The 22,378-nt window shown below is 51.9% G+C and overlaps 1 protein-coding gene across 22 annotated transcripts in view; it reads right to left on the bottom strand.

Annotated features, from left to right (window-relative positions):
• The window catches only part of RBFOX3 (RNA binding fox-1 homolog 3), a 414,255-nt gene that overhangs the window by 112,071 nt on the left and 279,806 nt on the right, over positions 1-22,378 (bottom strand). For 9 of the 22 annotated variants that reach the window (XM_030534068.1, XM_030534067.1, XM_030534058.1 and 6 more), the window contains 2 exons: positions 4,015-4,059; positions 3,756-3,818 (listed from right to left, as the gene is read on the bottom strand). The gene's annotated coding sequence lies outside the window, so the exon portion shown is untranslated. Of the gene's footprint in view, positions 1-3,755; positions 3,819-4,014; positions 4,060-5,796; positions 6,012-17,109; positions 17,116-20,909; positions 20,925-22,378 lie in introns of those variants that run through there. The other 13 variants (XM_030534060.1, XM_030534076.1, XM_030534059.1 and 10 more) reach the window with 7 other exon arrangements.

Here is a 22,378-nt window from a genome sequence, read left to right as displayed (position 1 = left end):
GCACATCTCAGCAGGTACGGGCTAGACCTGTGCTTGGATGCAAGACCTCGGTAATTTAATAGGTAGTGCTCTTCACATGTGAGCCAGTCCTGGACCTGTATCCCAGAATAGCCCTAGAGGGATACTGAGCAGCAAAAGATTGAATTGTGGCTGAGACAGAGACCAGACCAGCACTTACTAAGAGCCACGTATTCTACAAAGGAGACCCACTGGTGCATGCCACATTGCATACCTATCTTTGTGGGACTAGCCTGCATAGACAGACAGGAATTGGGTATATGCATATGCAAATATCTGAACAAGAATGGCCGTATTGAGTCAGACCAAAGGTCCATCTAGCCCAGTGTCCTGCCTGCCGACAGTGGCCAGTGTCAGGTGCCCCAGAGGAGTGAACCTAACAGGCAATGATCAAGTGATCTCTCTCCTACCATCCATCTCCACCCTCTGACAAACAGAGGCTAGGGACACCATTCCTTACCCATCCTGGTTAATAGCCATTAATGGACGTAACCTCCATGGATTTATCCAGTTCTCTTTTAAACTCTATTCTAGTCCTAGCCTTCATCTAAGCATCTAAACACCTGATGTGTGCACACAATTCCACTTTTTATAGCTTTTTTTTTGCAACTCTAAAAATCTGCCCCTAAAAATCTCCTGGCAATTTTTGCTAGTGTCGTGGACTCTAAAGTCCCAAGCAAACATCCTGCCTTCCCTCAATTCCCTCTGTTGCATTTGTTGTTTTGAAATATTGTTGTTGTAGAAATGGCTGGTACATTCCACCCCAGAGATGGCTACATTTGAGGGATGAGGGGAGAGATTGGTGAGTATACTGCTTGCACAGTTTAGGGTCCCTTGGTACAAAGGGCACTATATCAATGTAGATGAGTGTTATTTATAGACACAGCTGAACTGGACTAAGAATTTTCCCAGGACGGGAAATCGGAGGAGGCAGGACAATCACACTCATGGTTAGTGGGTTTTAGCCACCAGCCTACAGACCTGAAAGTTGGCTTTCACACAGGAGCTCTTTTCAAAATGCACTCTGCAAAAGGTCCAGCCACTGAAGCCATTACCCGAGCTCCTGATTGCATCAGGCTCTGAGCAGATCTGGGAACTATCCTTGCAGGGCAGCATGGGGAATGATTGCTCAGGGGACTGGGAACAGGAGTGGGAGCCAGGTCACTGGCTCAGACCTGCCCCAGGCCAGGCCAGCCAAACGGTGTTCGCCTCTGATACATGTGACACCACTTGGGGTGAGAACATTCTTCCCATGGGGCAGGTGTCTACTTCATAACACTGTCACTGACGTGTGTCTGAGCAAAGAATGGGCTGGAGAGGCTGAAGTGTGGGGAGGTCCGGGTGCTCTGCCTGCTTGGGGGTATATTAGGGGCATGATCAGGACTGGTGCTAGAGTTTTTTGTGCCCTAGGCGCACGGCCATTCCGCCACCCCACGTGCCGCTCCCGCGGCTCCGGTGGAGCTGCCGCAGCCATTTCTGTGGAGGGTCTGTTGGTCCGCGGCTCTGGTGGAGCTGCCACAGCCATTTCTGCGGAGGGTCCATTGGTCCGTGGTTCCGGTGGAGCTGCCACAGGCATGCCTGCAGGAGGTCCACCGGAGCCGCATGGGACCAGTGGACCGTCCGCAGGTACGACTGCGGCAGGTCCACCAGAGCCGCCTGCCGCTCCCTCCCTGGCAAAATGCCGCCCCCTGAAAATCCTGGTGCCCTAGGCGATTGCCTAGTTCACCTCAATGGAAGCACCGGCCCTGGGCCTGACCTCGTTGGGGCTGTCCGTCTGGATGTTAATGAGCCGGTGCCTTGACCCTGCCTGTCAGCACTGCTAAGCCCTTCTTCCAGCCCTGTCTTTATTAGAAATTGCGCTTGTCACTGGAGCCAACGTCCACTCTCATTGCCTCACTCATTTCTTTTTTTGAAGCCGGTTATACTTTTGGCCTTCAAAGCATCCCCTGGCAACAGTTCCATAGGTTGACTGTGTGTTGTATGAAGAAGTACTTTCTTATGGTTGTTTTAAACCTGCTGCCTATTAATTTAATCAGGTGACCCCTGGTTCCTGTGCTACTTGAAGGGGTAAACAACACTTCCTTATTCACTTTCTCCATGCCAGTCACGATTTTATAGAGTTCTAGTGTATCCCCCCCTTAGTCGTCTCTTTTCCAAATTGAACAAGTCACCATTTTTTAAATTTCTCCTTCTATGGAAGCTGTTCCAGACCACTGATCATTTTTGTTGCCCTTCTCTGAACCTTTTCCAATTCCAATAGATCTTTTTTGAGATGCAGCGATCACATCTGCACGTGGTTTTCAAGATGTGGACATACCATGGATTTATATAGAGGCAATGTGATATTTTCTGTCTTATTAGCTATACCTTTCTTAACGATTCCCAACATTCTGTTCGCTTTGTTGACTGCTGCTGCTCATTGAGTGGATGTTTCCAGAGAACTATCCACGGTGATTCCCAGATCTCCTTGAGTGGTAACAGCTAATTTAGACCCCATCATTTTGTATATATAGTTGGGATTATGTTTGCCAATATTCATTGCTTTGCATTTATCAACATTGAATTTCATCTGCCATTTTGTTGCCCAGTCACCCAGTTTAGTGATATTCTTTTGTAACTCTTGCAGTGAGTCTGCTTTATCTTGGGTAATTTTGTATCATCTGCAGACTTTGCCACCTCACTGTTTACCCCTTTTTCCAGATCATTTATGAATATGTTGAACAGCACTGGTCCCAGTGCAGATCCTTGGGGATACCACTAGCTACTTCTCTCCATTCTGAAAACTGACCATTTATTCCTACCTTTTGTTTCCTGCCTTGTAACCAGTTACTGATCCATGAGAGGACCTTCCCTCTTATCCCATGACTGCCTACTTTGCTTAAGAGCCTTTGCTGAGGGACCTTGTCAAAGGCTTTCTGAAATTCCAAGTACATTATATTCACTGGATCACCCTTGTCCACATGCTTGTTGATCCACTCAAAGAATTCTAATAGATTGGTGAGGCATAATTACCCTGTACAAAAGTGACGTTGACTCTTAATGTTGAACCCAAATTGTATTCATCTATGTGTCTGATAATACTATAGTTTCAACCAGTTTGCTTGGTACTGAAGTTAGTTTACTGGCCTGTGAGCTGGTTTACACTACGGGGGGAAATCGATCTTAGATACGTAACTTCAGCGTCTAGATGAGACGCGATACATCGATCCCCGAGCAATTGATTTTAACCCGCCGATACAGCGGGTAGTCTAGACATAGTCTGTAATTGCCAGGATCACCTCTGAAGCCTTTTTTAAAAATTAGCATCACATTAGCTATTCGCCCTCACGTAGTACAGAAGCCATTTAAGTGATAGGTTACATACCACTGGGTACACAAAGCAGGGGCCTCCCTGAAAAGCAGACGTTGCCCCAGCGCTGAGCTTGATGAAGATATACGATATCCCCACTTCTCCAGCGCTCTAAACAAATCCCTGCATAGCTCATTCTCGATAGCCGTACACAGCACAAAGAGTCAGCAATGTCAGCACGCACAAAGAAACTCATGGGCACAACATCCCTAACCCATGCCAGCTGCCAAGCCTCCTCTCCAGAGACCCATCCCCCAGTCAGCTCCCTGCACTGGCATGCACCATTCCAGAAAGTCTCAGCCTCCTGCCACTGGCTGGAGCCATGGAAAGCTACTTGTCTATATCCAGCAGCAGTAACAGACAGAAGGGAACCGAGCAGGCCACCCACCTTGCTTTCCCCAGCTGGCAGATCCCCAGTCCACACGTGTGATCCAGCTGCTTAACCCATAACCTGTGGAGCAACGGAGTGGATTGTGCCAGTGAAGCACAGACACAACAGCTGGTATCAGTCCAACACAGCTGGCCTGGCGATCAGAGTGCACTGGCACATGCCGCACAGAGGAGCAATTGGGGACCCCAGATGCAGCTTGAGACACCAAAGCATTCTTATCTCAATGTCTATTCAGAAAAGTAAAGTGTCTTTGTACCTTTTATTCAGCCAAGTTTCCCCTGTGGTGCTCACACTGGACTCTCTAAGAAAAGAAAGAAAGAAAGAAGAAAAATTAAAATCAATGATCATTATCGCTAACTTGCTTACAGTCAATGCCATTTTCTCATTGACTGGCAAAATTTTTGAATACATAGTATTATCTCCCTAGGAGATCCGGGAAACCTGCCCTGGTTAAAAGCTTGCTGCTCTCCACGTTTCAAATAAAGGGTGAACGAGACATTTTAGTTCTTTCTAAAGAACACCAAGGAACCAGCAGTCAGACTGCTCAGCTTCATTCCTGGGCCGGCTGAAGTCCATGCTATATGGGCACATTCCATGTCGTATATTTCACTACCAGAAGCAGCATCTTCTCAGTCTAGTTTTTGGTGGATTTTCGCACTCACAGCAGTGAGGGGCTGAAAGAACTATGTGGAGCCAGATGTGATGCAGACTGGTGCTACATGTCTCCCATTTGTCACTTCCAGCCTGGTCTGCGAGTCCAGAGCCCCCAGTCTATGCTACCAACACACCTTAAGCCTGACTTGCAGCACCTGCACCTACCATGCTCTATTCTGGCCTTCCCATAGCTCTGCAAGTGCACTTCAGTCTCTCCCTGCAGCCCTGTCTCTCCCCATACTAGTTCTGTACAGTACTGTCTGCTGGTTTAAAAGTTAAGATGTGCTTAAGAATAGCCAGACTTGGTCAGACCAATGGTCCATTAGCCAGTATCCTGCCTGCCGACAGTGGCCAATGCCAGGTGCCCCAGAGGGAATGAACAGAACAGGGAATCACCAAGTGATCCTTCCTGTCGCCCATGCCCAGCTTCTGGCAAACAGAGGCTAGGGACACCATCCCTGCCCATCCTGGCTAATAGCTATGGATGGACCGATCCCTAATGAACTTATCTAGTACTTTATGAACCCTGTTATAATAGTCTTGGCCTTCACAGAATCTTCTAGCAAGGAGTTCCACAGGTTGACTGTGCATTGTGTGAAGAAATACTTCCTTTTGTTTGTTTTAAACCTGCTGCCTGTTAATTTCATATGGTGACCTGTAGTTCTTGTGCTATGCGGAGTAAATAACACTTCCTTATTTACTTTCTCCACACTAGTCTATCCTATCCCCCTTAGTCTCTTTTCCAAGCTGAAAAGTCCCAGTCTTATTAATCTTTCCTCATATGGAAGCTGTTCCATACCCCTAATTATTTCTGTTGCCCTCTTCTGAACTTTTTCCAATTCCAATATATTTTTTTTGAGATGGGGAGATCACATCTGCACGCAGTATTCAAGATGTGGGTGTACCATGGATTTATATAGCGTCAATAAGAAATTTTCTGTCTTACTATCTATCCTTTTCTTAATGATTCCTAACATTCTGTTCACTTTTTTGAGTGCATAAGAAAAGTGGGGACAGAACATACTCCAGAGGGGAGGAGTTGTATGGCTTGCTGCTTCATCGGTATATAAGTACAGAATGTAGCCATTCTGCAGCGCTGCCAATGCCCCTCAGCCCAGACCCACAGCATCCCCAGTACTCTACTGGTCTGTACTGGTCCCAGCACAGTGCTGCCAATGCCCCTCAGCCCAGACCCACAGCGCCCACAGCCTCTACACTGGCTGGGTCCCAACATAGCTCTGCCAATGCCCCTCAGTCCCACTCCCCCCCCAAATCATGAGATTTTAAAAATAAAAAAGGTGAGATCTTTCTGTGCCTTCTGGCTTTTGAGCCCTTAGGGGTCACATTTTGCAGCTCGCTGGAAAACTAAAGCTGAGGTTCTCACATAAACACCTGACTCCAGAAGCAGGAGCTTTGAGAAGAACACCTCCATTGGGAGACTTGCAATACAGTCACAAGATCAGCCACACACTTCTTCAAGGTACACAGCGGGGAAGGGCTGTGAGCAGGGAGGAGGCCAGAAGAGAAAGGAAATGGATTCGGGTAGGTGCATGCCTGACAGCTGCCATCTTGCTCAACATCCAGGACTGAGCTGGCGACCTGCAGAGCAGAAAGCCTGGCTTGAGAAAGGATCCAGGTTCACTAGCCAGTGACTACAGGAGACTCCCATTCTCTATGAGTTGGGTACAGAGGGTGCCACAGGGCACAAGCCAGTGACGTGACACATGCAGAGCCAAGGGCTGAAGCACTGTGCTTGCTCACACCGGGATCGCTCCAGGACTACGTGCTGCACCAGGGATGACTACTTAGATCCACTCGAGAACTTTGGCCCCACAGATTATGCAAATGTGCATACGCCCTGTATGGAGCATGCGGAGGGCTCCCCTGTTGCACTAGAGGAATGGAAAAGCAGCAAAGAATCCTGTGGCACCTTATAGACTAACAGACGTTTTGGAGCATGAGCTTTCGTGGGTGAATACCCACTTCCTCAGATGCATGTAATGGAAATATCCAGGGGCAGGTATATATATGTGTGCTAGCAAGCAAGCTAGAGATAACGAGGTCAGTTCAATCAAGGAGGATGAGGCCCTGTTCTAGCAGTTGAGGTGTGAAAACCAAGAGAGGAGAAACTGGTTCTGTAATTGGCAAATCATTCACAGTCTTTGTTCAATCCTGAGCTGATGGTGTCAAATTTGCAGATGAACTGAAGCTCAGCAGTTTCTCTTTGAAGTCTGGTCCTGAAGTTTTTTTGCTGCAGGATGGCCACCTTAAGGTCTGCTATAGTGTGGCCAGGGAGGTTGAAGTGTTCTCCTACAGGTTTTTGTATATTGCCATTCCTAATGTCTGATTTGTGTCCATTTATCCTTTTCCGTAGAGACTGTCCAGTTTGGCCGATGTACATAGCAGAGGGGCATTGCTGGCATATGATGGTGTATATTACATTGGTGGATGTGCAGGTGAATGAACCGGTGATGGTGTGGCTGATCTGGTTAGGTCCTGTGATGGTGTCGCTGGTGTAGATATGTGGGCAGAGTTGGCATCGAGGTTTGTTGCATGGATTGGTTCCTGAGCTAGAGTTATTATGGTGTGGTGTGCAGTTACTGGTGAGAATATGTTTCAGGTTGGCAGGTTGTCTGTGGGCAAGGATTGGCCTGCCACCCAAGGCCTGTGAAAGTGTGGGATCATTGTCCAGGATGGGTTGTAGATCCTTGATGATGCGTTGGAGGGGTTTTAGCTGGGGGCTGTATGTGATGGCCAGTGGAGTCCTGTGGGTTTCTCTCTTGGGTTTGTCTTGCAACAACAGGACTCCACTGGCCATCACATACAGCCCCCAGCTAAAACCTCTCCAACGCATCATCAAGGATCTACAACCCATCCTGGACAATGATCCCACACTTTCACAGGCCTTGGGTGGCAGGCCAATCCTTGCCCACAGACAACCTGCCAACCTGAAACATATTCTCACCAGTAACTGCACACCACACCATAATAACTCTAGCTCAGGAACCAATCCATGCAACAAACCTCGATGCCAACTCTGCCCACATATCTACACCAGCGACACCATCACAGGACCTAACCAGATCAGCCACACCATCACCGGTTCATTCACCTGCACATCCACCAATGTAATATACGCCATCATATGCCAGCAATGCCCCTCTGCTATGTACATCGGCCAAACTGGACAGTCTCTACGGAAAAGGATAAATGGACACAAATCAGACATTAGGAATGGCAATATACAAAAACCTGTAGGAGAACACTTCAACCTCCCTGGCCACACTATAGCAGACCTTAAGGTGGCCATCCTGCAGCAAAAAAACTTCAGGACCAGACTTCAAAGAGAAACTGCTGAGCTTCAGTTCATCTGCAAATTTGACATCATCAGCTCAGGATTGAACAAAGACTGTGAATGATTTGCCAATTACAGAACCAGTTTCTCCTCTCTTGGTTTTCACACCTCAACTGCTAGAACAGGGCCTCATCCTCCTTGATTGAACTGACCTCGTTATCTCTAGCTTGCTTGCTAGCACACATATATATACCTGCCCCTGGATATTTCCATTACATGCATCTGAGGAAGTGGGTATTCACCCACGAAAGCTCATGCTCCAAAACGTCTGTTAGTCTATAAGGTGCCACAGGATTCTTTGCTGCTTTTACAGATCCAGACTAACACGGCTACCCTCTGATACTAGAGGAATGGAAGTGATTTCCAGGCACTTCTGTTAGCAAACAGGGCTTTCAGCCGCACAGCAGGATAATCAGTTATGGTAATTCCTACCTCAATGAATCAGATTCATGGAGGAACACAGCTCATTAGGCTGGGGCTGACTTCCATTAGCCCTCTTAGGATAAAACCCCTCCAAAAAGCTCTAACCCAGCTAGACACCTTCGCCATCCTCCTCCTCCCCAGCACAGCCCGCCAGTAACATGACAAAGTCAGGTTTCAGAGTACAGCCGGTTTAGTCTGTATCCGCAGAAAGAACAGGAGTACTTGTGGCACCTTAGAGACTAACACATTTATTTGAGCATAAGTGTTCGCGGGCTACAGCTCACTTCATTGGATGCACGCAGTGGAAAATACAGTAGGAAAATCTATCTGTACACTGAGAACATGAAACAATGGGTGTTACCATACACACTCTAACGAGAGTGATCAGCTAAGCTGAGCTATTACCAGCAGGAGACGGAAAAAACTTTTTTTGTAGTGGTAATCAAAATGGTCCATTTGCAGCAGTTGACAAGAAGGTGTGAGGAACAGTGTGTGTGTGTGATGGGGGGAGATAAACATGGGGAAATAGTTTTACTTTGTGTAAAGACCCATCCACTCCCAGTCTTTACTCAAGCCTAATTTAATGGTGTCCAGTTTGCAAATTAATTCCAATTCAGCAGTCTCTCGTTGGAGTCTGCTTTTCAAGTTTTTTTGTTGTAATAGTGTGACTTTTAGGTCTGTAATTGACCTGGGAGATTGAAGTGTTCTCCGACTGGTTTTTAATGTTATAATTCTTGATGTCTCATTTGTGTCCATTTATTCCTGTATGTGGAGACTGTCCGGTTTGGACTCAGCGCGGGGAAGCCACGTGGGCAAAGTGTGTTTGCCAGAAACTGTAATTCCCAGTGGAGACAAGATAATCCCCTACTCTGCAGGGCCTTACACAAGGGACTTGGCTGTTGAGCCCCTCGAGCTGCTGTGTCACTGAATATCAAAGCTCCCACTGAACTCCTGTGACGAACTGGGAATGTTCTTAATGTTTGCTCTGAATACTGTGTTGGTGCCTCAGTGTCCCCTATGCAGTTCTTAAGTATCTAGGTGGTGGAATAAGGGCGTGTGATTGCTGCAGAGGAAGGGGCCAGTGCACCTAAATGCCTGACACTCTGTCTCCTAGCAACTGATGGCCTGGGCCCCTCCCCTGCAAAGGTGCCAGCTGAAGGTGTTGGAGACAAAGAGATCACGTGATCTCCTGGCCCAGGAAAGGGGCTGAGCAGAGGAGGAGGGGCTGGAGGCGGTTTAATCTGGAGCTGCCTGGGGACAAGGAGTGAAGTGCAGACGTGGGGGTCTGGCTCACTGGCCCCCAGAATGGACCCGGCCGAGGGGTCTGGTTCGCAGTACCTACAAGCTCTGTTTTAGACCCTGTTCCTGTCATCGAATAAACCTGTTTTACTGGCTGGCTGAGAGTCACGTCTGACTGCAAAGTGGGGGTGCAGGACCCTCTGGCCCCCCCAGGACCCTGCTGGGCAGGCTTGCTGTGGGAAGCACACGGAGGGGCAGAGGATGCTGAATGCTTCAAGGAGAGACCCAGGAGATGAAGCCGTGTGAGCTTCTTGCCCTGAACAAGTCTGCTCCAAGGGAGAGGAGGCTCCCCAGAGTCCTGACTGGCTTGGTGGGGAGCAGTTCCAGACCATCGCCTGGTGACTCCGAGACAAGTGGTGGCAGCACTGGGATGTACTGCACCCCATGAATGGTGCTGCTTGCAGTAAGTGACTGGGGAGCAGTAAAACAAAGGGGGGATAATGAGGACCAGGCATGCTGAAGGCTCAGAGAGGGACGGTTTCAGGGGGCAGTTAACCTCTGGGAGTGTGTGACCAGCGAGAAGGACTGTTGGAGTAACGGGGTCCCCCTGAGGATTGCAGCAAGCAGTCTCAGGGGCGGAGGAGCTTGCCGCTCGACCCTGGGAGAGAGAAGGATTTTTGCAGAAGCAGGGTTCCCCGGGGGATTGCAGCGAGCGGTCCCAGGGGCGGAGGAGTCTGCAGCTCGACCCTGGCAAAGAGGTGGTGACCACGAGAAGGGCTGGCACACCAGGAGTTCTTCCTGGAAACCATGGGGGAGCAAAGGGCACACAGGCCTGTGAGTCCAGAGCCACTTGGGAACGGTGAAGTGATGGCCTATCACCATCTCCTGAAGAAGGACATTGTGATCCTGTGCACAAAGAGAGGGTTACACATGGGGAAGTTCACCAAGGCACAGTTAATCGTGCAGTTGGAGGAGAAGGACCGCTCTGAGGAGCAGATTCCTGACCCAGATGGGGCTACAAGAGGGTCTGCGAGCAGCTGGAGCAGCAGCCAGGCATCCCCGAGAGTCTGGTCCCCAATCCGATGAGGGTCTTCACAATTGGATTCCCATCAGGGGATCGGAGACAGATGGGATTGGAGCAGAGCCCGAGAGAGCGAGAGGACCATGAGAGAGAGCAAGAGCCCGAGGAAAAGCTGCATGAGAAGCAGCAGCAGCGTGGACTGGTGATGGTGGAGCAGAGAGACATAGGGGCCTGCCCAGGGGTCAGTGGGGAAACACGCCTGGGGGGGGCGAGACCCTGAGACAGAGAGAACTGTGGTGGTGCAGCCGCAGATGCTGAGGGACTGTGGGACCTGGGTGAAGTTCCCTGGGGTGAAGCCCCTCGCCCTGCCTACGGCCCAGAGCCCTGTGCAGACCCAGGAGGGGTCGGGCTGGCTGGTAGTTGGGGTTCTCCAGGATATCGGCTGGGAGGCCCTGTTGGGGGGTGACTGTCTCCCCATGGGACAGGATCCAGGCCCTGCTCCTGTAACGGCCGAGGGTTTGAATTCAAATCCAGGGAACCAATTGGCTAGGATGGAAATGGTCAGTGAAAATGCAAATGACCTGGCTGGCAGGGGGGAGGGGCTGCTGGGCTCAGGATACCTGCCTACCTGTAACCAGCCCCCTGGGGCTGAGTGGGAGGGAGAGATGCTCCCCGCCCCCCTGCATACCGGAGAGGGGGCTCATGCTGGCTCTGATGCTGGGACCAGAGCAGAGAGCTCGCTGCCTGCCCCCACTGGGACAGCAAGGGCAGCGCTGAGCACGGGGGGAGCTGAGACCCCAGCTGAGTGGGGGGACACCCAGGCAGGGCAGGTTGGCTGCCAAACAGGTTTGCCTGGTCCAGACGTGCTGCTGGGAAGTGATTACACAGCAGGGAGGGAGCTACCAGGGACAGGGCTCAGGGGGGCTGTGACCCCAGGCCCAGCCAGCGAGAGGGAGCAGGTCCCATTCCCTGCCCCAGCAGCTGAATCCCAGACAGAGCTGGAGAGGGATCCCTCCTTGAAGAAGCTGAGGGAACTTGCTGGCCACAGCGCTGCAAACCCCCTTGGGGAAGGCTGCAAGGACAGAGCCCTGCGGGAGAAGGGATTCCTGTACCGGGAATGGGCTCCCCAAGGGGAAGTAGAAACGGGGGAAATCGGGAGGCAGCTGGTGGCGCCCCAGGAATCCACAGGGTTTTTCCCTTTCAAGCTGCTGGATGGGAGGAGAGTGAGGGGACCTCTGGACCTGAAAGGGGAGGATTGGGAGGAGAAGGGGGAAGACTCCCTGGGGGATCTCTTCCCTGAGGTGGGAGCCAATCTCCCCATCAGGTGTTCCCCATTCAGAGTCACTGGGAAAGCAACCCAGAACCTGGAGAGAGAGGTCAAGGACATGCTGGCTTTAGATGGGATCCAGCCATTTAAGAGCCCATGGGCCTCACCCATGGGTCTGATCCCCAAGCGAGACAGGATGATCTGGTTTTGTGGGGGCCATCAGAAGCTTAAAGCCATCACAGTGTCTGACCCCATGCTGACCCCATGCCTAGGCCTGGGGAGATTCTAGAGAAGCAGAGGGCGATGGAGAACTTAGCCCTGGCAAACACAGATAACATGTGCATCTTTAGTTAGACCTGGGAGGAACAGGTGTCCCAGGTGAAGAGGGGGCTGGGCTGCCTCAAGGAGGTGGGACTGATGGTAAAAGCTGGAAAGTGTAAGGGGGGACGGCAGAGATGTTGTGTCTGGGTCACAAAGTGGCAAGCGGCTGCCCAAGCCCAGAGCTGGCCAAGGCCAAGATGGGGGCTCTTAACCAAGAAAGCCCAAATTGTAAACCAGCGTGCTGGGAGAAGACTCTGTCCCAGTTTAAACCCCAGGGGTATTGGGGTGGCAAAAGGGTACGGGCCGCATTAACCTTCCCACATGCGGCCTGCAAGTGCCATCAAGCACACCCGACCTAAGGGAGGGCGTGAGACTGGACTGTCCTGGTGTAACTCACACCAAGGGATGGGAGAGATGCTGGGGCATCCATGGGAACCTTGGTGGGTTCGAACTTCCCCAGGTCACCGGCTGGAGTGACCTCGCTCAGTTCGGTCTCGAAGGGGGGAGAGATGTGACGAACTGGGAATGTTCTTAATGTTTGCTCTGAATACTGTGTTGGTGCCTCAGTGTCCCCTATGCAGTTCTTAAGTATTTAGGTGGTGGAATAAGGGTGTGTGATTGCTACAGAGCAAAGGGCCAGTGCACCTAAATGCCTGGCACTCTGTCTCCTAGCAACTGATGGCCTGGGCCCTTCCCCTGCAAAGGTGCCAGCTGAAGGTGTTGGAGACAAAGAGATCAGGTGATCTTTGGGCCAGGAAAGGGGCTGAGCAGAGAGGAGGGGTTTGTTAGTCTGAAGCTGGCTGGGGAGGAGGAGTGAGGGCAAACTTGGGGATCTGGCTCACTGCCCCCCCAGAATGGACCCAGCCGAGGGGTCCGGTTCGCAGTACCTACAAGCTCTGTTTTAGACCATGATCCTGCCATCGAATAAACATCTGTTTTCCTGGCTGGCTGAGAGTCACGTCTGACTGCAAAGTGGGGTTGCAGGACCCTGTGGCTTCCCCAGGACCCTGCTGGGCAGGCTCGCTGTGGGAAGCGCACGGAGGGGCAGAGGATGCTGAATGCTCCAAGGAGAGACCCAGGAGGTGAAGCCGTGTGAGCTTCTTGCCCTGAACAAGTCTGCTCCAAGGGAGAGGAGGCTCCTCAAAGTCCTGAATGGCTTGGTGGGGAGCAGTTCCAGAGCATCGCCCGGGGACTCCATGACACCTCCTGATCCAGCCCATTCTCACTTTGCTCCTCCAAACTCCTTCCCGCTTCTCTGAGCTCCCAGACACTTCCCCTGGGTTGTGCCCACTTTCACCAGTAAGCTGGTCACCGGAGACCTCTGGAACAGGGGTGAAGAAAAATCTCCAGTCCGTGACCATCATCCCGAGAGCTGGGGCTTGGATTCGCAGGGCTCTCAGACAGTGTATTTAAAGATGAATAATTGAAAGCTGCTTGTTCTCCTGTGGGAAGTGCAGTGATGGGTAAAATCTCATTTCCCAGACAAGCCTCCCAAGGAAGAAGCCAGCTGAGTCTGCGCCTGCTGGGAACCCCCACAACCAGACCTGAGGCCACAGTGCTCAGGAAACAGCAGATGGGCAGGCAACTCCCCGGGGGACTGCATCAGCCTGAGGACAGTCCAGATACACAATATGATGGGTAGCGACATAGCTTGGCCATGGGCTGCGGGACTGTGACCTGCCACCACTGCAGCATCTGCGGGGCCAGCAGCAGAAAGGCCAAGGCACAGCATTAACTCGGGGCAAACAGTGGCCTGCAGGAGACGTGAGTGCTGCTTTGCAGTTCCAAAGCTGCTGTCCAAGAGCTGCTCTATGCGTTTAGTACCAATGTAAACGGGCCCCCTCAATCTGCTAGAGTGAGGCAGTTAAAGGTGACAAGCACAGCCAGACTTCCAGCAGTGTGGCACATCCCCACTTCCCACCCAGTCGGGCTCTCCACTCTCTCCGGGAGAAGAGGAGTCTCTCCTCTCGCTCCTCTGAAATAGCAGCCAGTGATGGAAGATGCCAGGCTGCAGCAGAGAGGTTTTGGGCTGCCTATCTCAGGCCACGCTCCAGCCCCACTTCCTTGCAGAGGTACCCAGGAGATCTCAGCCCAGGCATGCTCTGGGAAGCAGTGCCTCCGGGGACGTGCTCAGGGCAGGGGTGAATGGGCTTTTGCAAGCCTCGATGGATCCTGGGAGTCCCAGGGGGACAAAAAGAACCACGGAGGTTTATGCAATTGAGGAGGGAGACTGCTAATTTTGAGCAGCTGCATTAGGGTTAGGGCTGCCTGGCCAGGGGCTATGGGGTGACAGGAGCTTGCTTTGCGAGGCTCAGAAATAGCAAGCAGCTCATTATGAACTTAGAAGAGTCAGTCCTGGTGACACTGGTTAAAACAGCTTCCCCTGGCAGAACCCCATGGAAACGAGGTCCATGCAGGGGGGAGGCAGATGGGAGCTCTCTGGGCATCTCCCTAGAACCGCCCGACATGGAGAGGGCTGGCTAATGAGGCCCTGACCTGCAATGGGCTCTGCAAAGGCACAGGGCCACAGCTGCATGCAGCACAGCTTGAGTGACATAGCGTGGTCCTGCCAATCTCATTCCCCTGCCGCCCCTCCTCCTCACTGCCCCACCTCCCTCAGCAGCAAACAGCTGCCAAGCCAGCCCTCTCTTCTAGCCCCACAAGCTGACCCACAGCCATTTGAAAGAGCTTCCCCTCCAATCAGACGGGGGGTTGGCCAGCAAAGGGTCAGGGTTAGGGTATACCCTAGCCACCCTGTGTTTGTCTACTGAGGCTGGCAGCTGTGTGCAGCCTGACAGAGGTGGAACCTTCCCCGCAGTAGTATGGGGCGACCCTGCTGGCTCCTCACTGGGGGAAGGCTCCCACTCAGCCTTGCTGGGAAATTTACCAGCAGCATGCTAGGTGATGTTTTAAAGCCACTTCCCCCCAAAAAATCCTAAATTAATTTTGCTTTTAATCAAATTCATTAGCAAAGATTATCTGGCTCAGGAAAAATAATAATTTGACCCTCCCCGTAGCAAACCTCTCTATTTATATCCCCTATATACATAAGCAGTGGTGAATATTTCTTTATGGGCCATTAAAGTTTTAATGTTTAATTTATAACTGCATTCTCTGGCGGGCAGGATGGCCAGGCACAATGTCAACACTTTTAATTAAATGAGAAGGTTTTTTTTTTAAACAAAGAAAGATTAAAAAAAGCCACATTCCCAGCAGCTAATCAAGGTGGTAGAGGCTCAGCAAGTACAGGGTGCTGACAGAGGAGAGGGCAGGCCTTTGCTTCAGGGGAGCTGTCAGACTGGCACTGCCCAGGGAGTGTGAGAAAGCAGAAGGCTGTCGGGGGAGAGAGCTCACCTGTTTCCTCTACCCACAGGCACTGAGATTCCCACCTCCCCTGCTTCCGAACAGGGAGATTCATCCTTGCCAGATGGCCTGGCGAGATGAGTCAGAGTTTACTGAGTGACCTACACCAGGATTTCTCCTTCTTAGTGTCAGTCCTAGAAAGGCAGAAGTGGAAGCTGCTTGTTCCCCTAGGATCATGGTGGAGGTCTCTATTCAGAACCCACCAACAGGCCTCCCCAAGGCTGTGACCTGCACTGCTTAATGAGAAGGTTCAGCCTGTCCCTCCTACAAATCCCAGCTGAGCTTGGGACAAACTCCCCAGGTGCCTGAAGAAGCCCCAAGTTTGCAGCAGCGCTGCATGAATGTATGCTTGTTCACCCCCCCCCCCCCCGCCCACTGCTCAGAGCTTCTTACTACTCCTGGGGGGATTCTGCACCACTGCGCAAAGCAGAATTTCCTTTCCCCCACAGAAATAGGCTGCAGCGCTGCTAGTCACCACTAGGGGCCACTGGACCCGGCAGAGCCCAGCTCACATATAGAAGACACTGCTGGGGGGGGAGGGGGGAGAGCCAGAGGGATCCTGGCAGCTGCAGTTCCCAGCGCACTTTGAGGGAAGGAGAGGGGGGCACGCAGGAAACTCCATGCAAGCCTGGGACCCAACATCAGGCTGTTTCTCCTTCTGGATTCCTGGGCTCTAGGGTGGAGGGGGGCAGGTGTCTGACCCCTCGGCTGGGCTGGCGGGGGGAAGGAAGGGGCAGAGAAACAGGAGCTGGGTTGTCACAGGGATTTCTTTAACTCTCTGCTCCTGGGGGAATTTGTGTATGTCTACATTTTTACAGACATACTAGCTAACAGATATTTTGTAATAAATTACCAAAATAATTGAAACTGGCATGATTATGTAGTGTTATTTTAGAATGACCAGATGTCCCAATTTTATAGGGATAGTCCCGATATTTGGGGTTTGAAGAGGTGTAGGACTCACCCCTGCAGCACCTCCTGCTGGTCTTTTCCAGGAATTAGCTCATCCAGCCTCCAGAGCACCCTTTGCAGGCCAGTGTCCCACTGCTGCTTGGCCCCCGTGTCCCTCCCAGACCCGGTGCCCCATTATCTGGGGTGCTTTCCTCTGGCCGTACAGTCCCCAGGGAACCCCCACCAACTATCCCCACCTTGCCTCAGTATCAGGCTACTGCCAGTCATTGTCTAGCTCCCACACCCTGGGGCAGACTGCAGTATCAGCCTACTCATCACCAGCAAGGAGGGTTTGGAGCTGCTGCCTTGGCCTACCCCTGGGCTGCCCTCTGCAACCCCCAGTACCTATTAGTCCAATGCTAGGCCACAGTCTGGGGATTTCCAGGCTAGAGCTCCCCAGCTCCCCAGCTCCTCGGGTCGGGTCCCTCCCTCTCAGAAGCTAGAGGGAGTCTGCTAAGATCCTAGCTCCCAGCCTCTTATATAGGGCCAGCTGCGGCCTGATTGGGGTGTGGCCTGGCTGCTTCTCCAATCAGCCTCATAGCTGCTTTCTCCTGCCTCAGCCCTCTCCCAGGGCTGTTTTAAACCCCTCAGGGCAGGAGTGGGTGACCACCCCACTACAGGCTTTTTTTTTAATATGGGCTCCTATTACCCCAATTTTTCACACTTGCTATCTAGTCACAGAATATTATTTTGACAAATAAAACTTGCAGAAGTTGTAATTTTTTCCTGCAGAATGCCCCCAGGAGTATCCCTACACAGTCTGCTCTGGCCATCCCCACAGAAGGGCCTTCAGCTGTAGCCTCTCCAGCCAGGACCATATCAGAGCTCACAAAGAAAGAAGGGCCAGGTCCCTATTTGGATGGGATGAGAGTGGAGCAGGAAATGTGGATTCAACAGGTAATGCTCTTCCTTAATAGCCTTTACTGAGCCCAGGTCCCAGCCTGGTGCCAGGGCATGCTTACGGTACCATCTATCAGATCAGCTATAAAGCCTATGGCATTCAAACTCCCATGGCATTTTTTGCAAGAGTTGTGGATGTTAAATCCAACTAAATTCCAACTTGGGTAATTGCTATGCATCTTGCTGCCTACATTTTCCCTGGCATTTCAATTGGTTACTGTATCATTCACTTTTTGTCCTAAGATGATGTGTAGTGTGGCTATGGGCTTTTAAGCAGCTGCTGCCTTTCCCCTTGGAAGTGGCTGCACTTCAGTGGTGGAAGAAGAGATTGCCAAACGTACAGTCTGTAAAATAGTTAGGAAAGTGGTGTGGGATCTGCTTGGACCGCAGGGTCAATAATGATGTGAAACTGACATTGAGTGCACATGTCGCTATCCACCCCTAGTTCATAGACCTGACATTCCAACATCACCCCAAGCCCTTGGAGCTGGGCTTGGACTGTGTCTTCAAATTATTTATTGCAGCAACTCTAAGCCCCTACCCTGGTCAGGGCACCATAATGGGCCCTGCCCAGAGAGCAAAAGCAGTGCTGCCCTCTTTGCCTCTTCGCAGAGGTGACCCCCTCAGTTCTGTTTGGAACAGAAAGGAAGAGGGGAGAAAGGTGGTTCCCATTCATGGGCTGTTTTATCTCCTGGCAGAGGTTAAATCTCTGTACACGGAAGTGGGAAAGAGATGAGGCAGTTGTGGGGTGGGAATGCGATTTGGCCATAAGCACTTGGCTGAGCGAGGCTGGTTTAGTGGCTCACACAACCGCAGCCAGGCTTTCCCTCCGAGCTGGCAGTTTCAGCAGCTGACTTCAGGTTGGTGACCCCATCTTCCCTGCCTCCACACACATGAGATAGAGGAGCACGGTGGGGTGGGGGTAACTGGCCAAACACCATACATTGAAAGATCCAGCCAATGAGACCAGGGACTTGACCCTACACCCTGACTGTCCAGTTTAGAGGACTACAGAGTCCTAGCCATCTCCTCTCCCATCCTGCCAGGCATCAAGTCAACCTCAGTGACTCATACCAGCACATAGTCTGTTTCCTCTTTGGAAACTCATCTTTCAGAGGGCAGCGACTCTGCCCTCATTGCTGGCACTCCAGGAATCAGCTGGCAGAAGGTACCGCCCAGCACTGCAGTTATCCAATCCCTAGGGGACTCTGCTCCCCGACACTGTGACAGGAGTGCTCCTGACCTTGCTTCTCAACCCAGCATCTCCCATAAGGCAGTGCAGAGCTCTCCCCACGGCCCGGTCACCCCTCAGCCATCTGTGCTGCGCAGACCTACAGCTTCGTGTCGTAGCTCTGTCCTCCAGCACCCTGGGCCTGCATTCCCATCAATGGGGCTCTCATTTCTAACATGGAGCCACTTCAATTACAAAACCCCAAAACCAAGCAGGAAATATTTAAAAAATGTAAAAACCACATACAAAGCAAGTTTGCCTGAGCGGGCCGTGGCTTCTGTGAGCCAGGGAACAGAGTGGTGATGGCACCGTGCCGCTCTCTAAAAGCATGAGTGTCACTAAATCAATAATTCATTTACTTTAATGAGATAAGTACTTTGAAAACTAATTGCAAACCTGCTCCATTTACTCCAACCCGTTATAGCCCTTAATGTAAATGGCAGAAGTGCCGCTGGAGAAAGGGGAAAGGTTTCAGGTGGAAGATAGTGTGTCATCCTTCTCCCTTCTAAGAAAGAGAAATATCAGCCATAAACAAGAGCAAAGGAAGCCTACGTACCCAGCTCAGTCAGTCAAGGAATGTGTCCTGCCACATGCGTGTACAACACTTTGCACTTGCCCCACCGCCCCCAGGAATGCATCATCACATCTCTGATCACCAAAGGACATGCCGTCCTGGTAGAAACGCCCCACTAAGAAATACCTATCAACAGGAGTGCATCAAACCACCATGTGCGAACGGATGAGGATCGCAGCACAGCTAGGCACCTGAGAACAGTACGTTACAGGAGGGAAGGCAGAGCCACTGGATTTACTGTATGAATCTGCTTCAGAATACTCCGTACAATGCACAAGCAGATGGAGATTCATAATAGAGACAGAAACTAAAGCAGGGAATGCATAGCAATAAAGGGATCTACAGCAGGAACTTGCAGATGCCCAAAGTATATCCTGTGCAAGTGACTGAGGGCCAGAAGCTAAACTCTGCACCAGAAAAGACTGGCAAGCGGTCCAGTCAGGTGCCATGGGAACGGACTGCTGTAAGTAACTGAGACCGAGGCCAGGACTAGCTCTGTGTAACGGATGGGCCACCAGACAGGAATCCAGTGACAGAGAAACCAAACTTGCCATGATAACCTACAACATGGGACTCTGCTGCTGCATTGGACAGAATAATAAAAAGAGCTCACAGTTCTCTCACGCCCTTTGTTAAAAGGACCACACCATGCTGTGCCTTTGTCTTATCACCAGTTCTCACTGATGTGGCACTGGCTGCATTTTACATCATTTAATGGAAGGCAAAAGAGTCTTTCCCCTCCAAACAAGAGAATATCTGCATGATCACTGCACTGACAACCAAATACAGCTACCTCTCGTGTGTGGGATGCGGCAGCTGGCTGACAGGCCTAATAGCTCATTGCACTAAGCGAGGCGCTAGAAAAGCCAGAAGTGAAGAATCCCACGCTCAGCTGGCACTGCAGCTGGATTTGTAGAAAGAACATATGCAGCCAGATTGTACTCTGGCCAAGACCAGGGGTTTAAAATCCCTGCCTCACGTGAAAAGCGCTGCGGGATCTTTAATGACTGCACATGGTCACTGCTTCAGTTTTGACCTCATTCAAAAAATGACACCACCAGCAGCAGAGCATCCGTTTTAATCTGGCCCTCGAGCTCCCATTGGGGAGCAGGGTCTGGGGCTTCCCCTGCTTCGGCACTCCAGCCAGGGAGCAGAGTTGGGGGCCACACCATACGCCTCCTGGAAGCAGTGGCATGGCCCCCCCTCTGGCTCCTATGGGTAAGGGCAGCCAGAGGCCTCAGCTCTGCACACTGCCCCCCGCCCCAGGCACTGCCCCTTCAGCTCTCATTGGCCAGGAACCACAGCCAATGGGAGCAGCAGGGGCGGTGCCTGTGGACAGGGCAGCGTGCAGACCCACCTGGCCGCGCCTCTGCATAGGAGCCGGAGAAGGGACATGCTGCTGCTGTTTTCAGGAGCTGTTTGAGGTAAGCGCCACCTGGAACCTCTCCCTATACGCCAACCCTGATCCCCCTCCCACTCTCCAAACCCCTTGATCCCAGCCCAGAGCACCCTCCTGCACCCCATACCCCTCATCCCCAGCCCCACCCCAGAGCCTGCACCCCCAGCTGTAGCCTGCACCCTTTCCTGCACCCCAAACCCCTGCCCTGATCCCTCTCCTGCCCTCTGAACCTCTCAGTCCCAACCCAGAGCACTGTCCTACACCCCAAACTCCTCATCCTCAGCCCCACCCCAGAGCCCACACCCACACATGGAGCATTCATGGCCCGTCATACAATTTCTATTCCCAGATGTGGCCCTCGGGCCAAAAAGTTTGCCCACCCCTGCCCTAGCACTGGACTGACAAACGAGTTCAATACCAAGTCAAAGGGAGACAGGCCCATTATCAACTCACCAGCACCACAGCCTGCAGCAGCCAGAAGTCTCCAACCAAGTCCTGCTGAGATCTGATGGGTGCTCAGCCCAAAGCTTGTCTGCTTCCACACGTCACAGAGGAATTGGGGAGCTGGTGGGCAGGGACGCTAGTTAACTAACAACTTTCACAGGCAGAGGGACACGGAGCAGGGAGGCGCTTCATCCCAGACCCTGGGGATGTTTCCAAAAATGAAGCTCGCAACTCGAAGCAGTGACCCTGACCGGCTTTCTGAGTGAGAGCGTGGCCACCAAGCCCTCTTCCTTTTCACTTGCTGGACCAAATGGCAGGCCATAAAAAGAGAAAATGTTCCAAAGTTCACCAGGACCAGTTGTCACGGAGTCCCCGGGTGATGCTCTGGAACTGCTCCCCACCAAGCCAGTCAGGACTTTGGGGAGCCTCCTCTCCCTTGGAGCAGACTGTTTTTAGGGCAAGAAGCTCACACGGCTTCACCTCTTGGGTCTGACCTTGGAGCATTCAGCATATGCCCCTCTGTGCGCTTCCCACAGTGAGTCCGCCCAGGCGGGGTCCTGGGGAAGCCAGAGGGGCCTGCATGTACCCCCACTTTGCTTTGCAGTCAGACGTGATTTCTAGCCAACCAGTAAAACAGAGGTTTATCAGATGACAGGAACACGGTCTAAAACAGAGCTTGTAGGTACAGCGAATGGAACCCCTCAGCCGGGTCCATTCTGGGGCCCAGCGAGCCAGACAACCCCGTCTGCCCTCACTTCCCGTTCCCAGCCAGCTCCAAACTGAAACCCCCTCCAGCCCCTCCTTTCTGGCCTTTGTCTCTTTCCCAGGCAAGGTCACCTGATCTCTTTGTTCACCTTTCGCAAGGGGGGAAGGGCCCCGGCCATTTGTTGCTAGGATACAAAGTTTCGGCAATTTATGCATGCTGGAGACTTAAGAAATGCATAGGGGAAACTGAGGCACCCACACAGTATTCAGAGGAAACATTAAGAACAGTCCCACTTCGTCACACTAATCCACAGTGACTCCATCTGCTCAGCAATTTGGCTTCCAAACCCTTTCCAGTGCTCCACTCTGGCACAGGGAAGACATTCTGGAAATGGTGTATAATGCCCTGTGGACAGCCTTTCCCCTGGGCCTCATCTTTCACTAGCATGGCCCAAAATCCCATTGGCCATGGAGTCTCCCATTCAGATTCCAAGTGACGGCCTTCCTCTGAAGCAGCTGAACAAGCAGCTTGAGATTCTGTGACTATCAACTGAGCAGTGTGCTGGACACTTTGCAGCCGTGCTAGTGGCCTGAGCAGAGCCAGCAGGCTGCAAACAGCTCTGCCAGTCTTTGCTCCATGGTGGAGAGAAAGGGTGACATGGACTCTGCCTGGAGCGCAGATGCAGCACAGATTGACATGAGAGGGAGGAGCTGAGGGCATTTTGCTATGGCACAACCAGGCTGGCTTTTCACAGCTCCAGGCTCGTGGAGAG

Source organism: Gopherus evgoodei, chromosome 15, assembly GCF_007399415.2.
Source record: "Gopherus evgoodei ecotype Sinaloan lineage chromosome 15, rGopEvg1_v1.p, whole genome shotgun sequence".
In the NCBI taxonomy this organism is placed as follows: Eukaryota; Metazoa; Chordata; order Testudines; family Testudinidae; genus Gopherus; species Gopherus evgoodei.
This window is presented reverse-complemented; position numbering and strand designations above follow the sequence as displayed.